The sequence below is a fragment of the Sinocyclocheilus rhinocerous genome, unplaced genomic scaffold (assembly GCF_001515625.1).
Source record: "Sinocyclocheilus rhinocerous isolate Xijiao unplaced genomic scaffold, SAMN03320098_v1.1 scaffold2670, whole genome shotgun sequence".
In the NCBI taxonomy this organism is placed as follows: Eukaryota; Metazoa; Chordata; class Actinopteri; order Cypriniformes; family Cyprinidae; genus Sinocyclocheilus; species Sinocyclocheilus rhinocerous.
The window spans coordinates 100,873-107,619 of record NW_015647012.1 but is presented as its reverse complement, the minus strand read 5'-3'; positions in this window follow the sequence as shown (position 1 = coordinate 107,619).

Genomic DNA, 6,747 nt, shown 5'->3' with positions numbered 1-6,747 from the left:
CAAAACAAATCCTGGCCAGGACGCGTCCTGGGAAAATGGCACATATGGTCACCCTAGTTTTATGGAGTTTCGTCAACTGAACAATCAGTATGTTGTTAAAAAACAGTACAACCCATTGATCACACTGTACTTCTATCCCTCACAGCCTCATTTTCATTCCTATCAAAAATTAAATATGGCAATATTACCCTGACTAAAAGTTACTTGTAATGCTTTACCCCCAACACTGTTCGTAATAGTAAGTAAACTAGAGAGCAACAATAATAATTTTCTACAGTGCTCTGAGATGTAAACGTTACGGAGGACCAGTCTTGAAATAGTAGCTGGAGGCAGGTAGTCCATTATGATGCTTCAGTAATTCCGATCAATTTAATCATCAAAGTAATTTTCCCTCTCTCTGTGCAGTTGATTGACCTCATTGTCACTGGGAAAATGGCACATATGGTCACCCTAGTTTTATGGAGTTTCGTCAACTGAACAATCAGTATGTTGTTAAAAAACAGTACAACCCATTGATCACACTGTACTTCTATCCCTCACAGCCTCATTTTCATTCCTATCAAAAATTAAATATGGCAATATTACCCTGACTAAAGTCTATTGTCTTGTTCTGTTGACAACATCACATGAACACTCATGAGCTAATAAATACTACTTAAGAAATACTATTAAAAAGAATCTCAACATTTAAACAACATGGGACAATAATGGGTAAACTGATAATTTTAAGTAGAGGAACAAACTGATGTTACAAAATATAAAATAACCATAATTAGTTGGCATATCATAATAGAAGTACATCGTAATAGAAAAGCTACAATGAGATGCATGTCTTCTGTTCCTGCAAGTAATAAGAGCTTCGTAATCAGTGTTGGGGAAAGTTACTTTTAAAAGTAATGCATTACAATATTGCGTTACTCCATATAAAATTAACTAATTACGTAACTTAGTAATTTTTTTTTATGGAAAGTAATGCTTTAAAGGAATCTGGACAGGGCTTGTTTGTTTGTTTTTAAAATAAAAAAGTTCGAACTACAGTAACATCTTCTGATTTCTCTCAACATGGGGACAGGAGAGCTGTCAATCAATAAATTGGAAAAAAAAAGTAACGTGCGTTACTTATTTGAAAAAGTAACTCAGATATTCTCTTGTAAATTAAAAAGTAATGCGTTACTTTACTAGTTACTTGAAAAAAGTAATCTGATTACGTAACTTGCTTTACTTGTAATGCTTTACCCCCAACACTGTTCGTAATAGTAAGTAAACTAGAGAGCAACAATAATAATTTTCTACAGTGCTCTGAGATGTAAACGTTACAGAGGACCAGTCTTGAAATAGTAGCTGGAGGCAGGTAGTCCATTATGATGCTTCAGTAATTCCGATCAATTTAATCATCAAAGTAATTTTCCCTCTCTCTGTGCAGTTGATTGACCTCATTGTCACTCGGCTTGGAAACTTATTTCTCTGAAAGGCCTGCATCAAACTTCTGTGCTGAGCAGAGTCATTTCCACCTAGCTGCCGGCTTCCTCCTCCGCCGCCCAATCAATTAACATATGAGTAATACTAGAGCCATTAGAAGGCAGCCAGGATCTAAAGAGTGCTGTCATCTGCTGTTGGAACGATGGCTTTATTTAGCAGCAAGGCTCAAAGGAGCACTTACCCAGGGCACAATCCGGTGATTTTAAGTAGAGGAACAAACTGATGTTACAAAATATAAAATAACCATAATTAGTTGGCATATCATAATAGAAGTACATCGTAATAGAAAAGCTACAATGAGATGCATGTCTTCTGTTCCTGCAAGTAATAAGAGCTTCGTAATCAGTGTTGGGGAAAGTTACTTTTAAAAGTAATGCATTACAATATTGCGTTACTCCATATAAAATTAACTAATTACGTTACTTAGTAATTTTTTTTTATGGAAAGTAATGCTTTAAAGGAATCTGGATAAAAGCGTTCAATAGGAATGGCGGGGCCTCAGAGAGACAGTGAGTGCGAGACATGCTGGCTCAGCCGTAAATAACGGAGGCTGTAAAAGCTAGCAGGCCGCCTCTGATGGGGAGATAAGCGGTGTGACCCACACAGAGGACCAGGTGAGGGGCATTACACAGTATGGCAAAGGACACATCATATCACTAATCTCGCCTCTGCAGTATCAGGCAAAATAACTTCAAAGTGAGCCGACACTCTAGAGTATCTGATTCTAGTGTAAGCTATCAGAAATCAATGAAGTATGAGCAAGGATGTAACCCAATATTCAAGACTGGTGGGAGGAAATGTAAATGATTCAGAATCTTTATTGATAAACACATATTGAGTGTGTTTACAGCAAAATGCAAATATTCTGGCCAATACGATAGGCTGATAATTATTTTCATGTTACAGAAGGCCAATAAATCAGTAAATCAAGCATCCTTACTGATAACTCTCAAAAACTACATTACCGGTCAAAAATTTGGAATAATAAAGATGTATTTTTTTTATGCCTTATGCTCATCAAGGCTGCATTTATTTGATGACAAATACAGTTAAATAAAATAATATTGTGACATATTATTACAATTTAAAAGAACCGTTTTCTATTTTAATATATTTTAAAATGTAATTTATTTCTGTGAATTTTCAGCAGCCATTATGCCAGTCTTCAGTGTCACGTGGCCCTTCATAAAACATAAAAAAATAAAAATAATAGGTTTTTGCTGCCTAATATTTTTTGTGGAAACTGCTATCCTTTTTCAGGATTATTTGATGGGTAGAAAGTTCAAAAGTACAGCATTTATTTGAAATAGAATTATTAACATTATAAATATCTTTACTGTTACTTTTGATCAATTTGAATCTTTTATTCAGCAAAGTATTCATTTCCAAACTTTTGAGTGGTAATGTATTACAGTTTCCACAAAAATATTAAGCAGCAAAAACTGTTTTCAACATTGATAATGTTTTTGAGCACCAAATAACAAATTAGAATGATTTCTGAAGGATCATGTGACTGTCAGACTTGTGTTGTGTTTTGTTCCTCATGTGCTCCCTGTGTCCCAGTGTTTAGCCCTTTTTTGGTTTTCAACATTGATAATGTTTTTGAGCACCAAATAACAAATTAGAATGATTTCTGAAGGATCATGTGACTGTCAGACTTGTGTTGTGTTTTGTTCCTCATGTGCTCCCTGTGTCCCAGGTTTAGCCCTTTTTTGGTTATGTTCCTGTTCTGATTATTTCATTGAGTTCATTAGTCTCCACCTGTGTTTGTTTATTTGATTCAGGTGCGTTTAATTTACTCCCTCGTTATGTCTTGTATTTAAAGTGTAGTCTGTTGGATGTTTCTTTGTCGAGTCTGAACGTCGTTACCTGTTTCCTACGTGTGTGTCCCTGGTTCCGTGTGAAATAATAAAGTATGAATCTTCGTGAATTCCCCTCCGTCTCCTCGTTCCTCGCTTCTCACAGTAGGGAGCGTGACAGTGACACTGAAGACAAAGAAAAAAAATTTGCTTTGCAAGCACAGAAATAAATTACATTTCAAAATATATTAAAATAAAGAACAGAATAATTTGAGTAGTGTAGTATAGGTCATTATAAAAATAGACAATTTACAACCAAATTTACATAAAGTTTTGAAATTGTCAGTTTTTTTTTCTTCCGGTGTTGACGTCAAAATGTAAGCAGATATGCGAACACCGAATAAGCTGCCAGAAAAAAATAAAGATGTTTACTATGGTGCCTACAGGGTTTTGCAACAATTAATGACCTTTATCCGACAAATGAACACAGTTCAGGGTGTTTACATGACCCTTCACGTTGAGCGAAAAAGCGTGCATGTAAATGCACTCATTGATTGACAGCTAATCTGAATATTGGAGAGAAATGCGCCCCTTTCAACATCTTTAATGGTTATGGGTTCAAAGAGTTTGTAAGAGAGACAGCACCCTAATGGAGACAACAAGAAGGGGAACATAGACACTGACAAAGAGCAAGATATCTAACTCTTTTAATGGCAGCCATAATAGCAGAAGAGCCATTTTGCCATATAGCACGGTCAAAACATAGCTGGGAAAAACGGTATTGACAGAACCTCAGAGAGCATAACAAGAGGGCTGGGGTGAACGGATGGATTTCATTTCCACAGCAATCAGACTGACAACGGCACGCCTTAAAAAAAAAAAGAGTCTAATTTCATCGATTAAAATCGAAGAGTGCAATTATGATGGCATTTGTCAGGCGTTTAATACGAGCTGCTCTTCCTTGCCAGCATTTAACAATGACACAGCAGAGGAGGCCAGCTGAGTTAATAGCAGGACCATTTCTCTGAGACCATGCACGCACCCCCTCCAGGGCCCAGTCAATGTCACAGCTTCTTGTGTCGCATCATTTCCCTTGCCAGGAGGGGGAGAGAGGCCAAGTATTGATCAGCCTGTAATCAGACAAGCTGTTTGGAGCAGCAGGAAAACCTCCTTGCAGAAGTGCCTCTTGGCTTCACCAGAGATGAAGTACAGTTTTTGTAGGCTTGTTGGAGGGATGAGTGGGGAGGGAGATGGCAGTGATCCCCTCTGCTGACACCATCTATTAAGTCCAGCATTGTCTGACAGCAAACATCTGATCCACAGCCTTCCACGGCATCGGAAGGGAGAGAGACAAATGTGGACTTCTCTAAGGTGCATCAATGACAGCATATGTCAAATCTGCATCGTTCATCAATCATGGCTATCCCAAAATAGCAAACTGAGGCCTTTGCAACAAGGAATGTGTTACTGTATGTAAGTATTCAATATGGATTTGTTATTATAACGCATGCCAAATATGCATTATTTCATGCTTAGTCATTCAGTCGAGCTATGGATCTGTTCATTACATGGTGTGAAAGGTCATGATCTTGACCTCAAGACGACAGAAAGGTTTGGGGGCCAACAAATGTTAATGTTGTCAAATCAAAATTACTGACGAAAATGTTTTTTGACAGGGTTTATTGGATAAGAAAGACTAGACAATACAAGAAAAAGATGTTACATCATGACTGTACTGTAAAGTTTTTTAATTAAAATATGTGATATTAAAATAAAACAAAATATTATATACTATAAAATGACAAAATAATACTGCAATATGTATACATTGAAAATAACAGTCTGCAAATTATGAACCAGCTACAAATCACAACACGCATCTAAAAGTAGCAAATACATTATTAAACAATATGATTTCTGGAGCTCAGGTTTTCACAAGAACATGTGTTTTTATTTATGTTAATAGATTTCTTATATGTTTAATAAATGTTTACATATTTACAAATATTTAAAAATTCTGTTGATTTACACACAGTTTAATATTTTGCATCAGCTAACTAGAAAATTTTGTGTCTTAAAACGATATGCCATTTCAGTCAGAGTAAAATGGATTTAAAATGAATGAATATGATGAAATAGTGAGTGCATTTAAAGGACATGTTCATCAACAGACAAACGCTGTATAAAAAAATGAACATAAGGTGGTGGAGGGGCAAACTCAACCAATATGGGACTTTCAAAACGGCAGCATCATCACAGGAAGGCATTAACTTCCGAGTTACTGAGCCAGATCAATAGGCAGAGAGAAGGAGTGTGAATGCGTGTTTTGCCACATGAATGCACCAGTATATGTGTTTTAGTGATATATGACAGCCTCCTATGCTCCATTTGAACACATCTGCTTTCTCGACCAGCGCTCGGCCATCTGGAACTGACTTTCTGCTAGAGTGCTTCAGTCAAGCCTCTCACGAGTTCCTTATTTTCAGTTAACGATCTGCTCAGAAACTATCAAAAACAAAGTGTTCTGCTGTCAAGGGCCCAACCAACAAATTTCTGGGCTCTATGAATGGCAAATAAAGCAGTCTTTACCAAATTAAGTCAGAATAGCCTCAAATTTTCCATCTGAAAATGAGTTTCACAGCTGATTGACTTTGATAAGCTTGGTATTATTCAGAGCAAATGAATACTCAACTGGTGAGAAAATGGAGAGAGCATCTATAGGGATGAATATTGACACTCAGCATGAATTGTGGTAACGGTTGTAATTAACATCACTCAGAGGCATCTATGAGGCGGCTTAAAGCTCAGGATAAATGTTCCGGACAAAACACGGAATGAGGAGGAAAGAAGGAGAGAGGATGAAAGAGAAAGGGACTGGACGGATGGAGACAAGAGACTAGGCACAAACTACCACATACAGCTCTGTCTCACTTTCCCAAGGTTGCAATTAATTCTTCCTCTCATCTTGTGGATCTTTGATGTGACTACACTTCCATTTCAAGTATTAACGTGCACACACACACTGGAGCCTAGGAAAGCCAGCACAAATCTAGCTAACTAATGACTCATTACTTATCTTAAAAACTCATGGGAGGAAATTCCCAAGGAGGCATTCATTTTTACCACAATAAAATGTTTTGTACCAAAAGTAAGCAATTACTACTTCTACCAAATCCTTCAGATTTACCAAAACAAAGGGGTGTGTTTGTGGCCTTGAAATTGAAAAATGTTATTTAACCACATTAATGGCATAAACAAGTGGCTCTCAATCCTTACAGATAAAGTCTGGTCAAATCAGACCATGAGTTAAAAAAGAGCCACCTTGATTATTTATATACCAGGGATTTGTTTCATTTGGGCTTTAATCATTAGACACAAACAACAGAATTTAATAAAATAAAAAAATGTAATAATTTTTATAATATATATATATATATATATATATCTTTTTAAATTAATATTTGCAGTT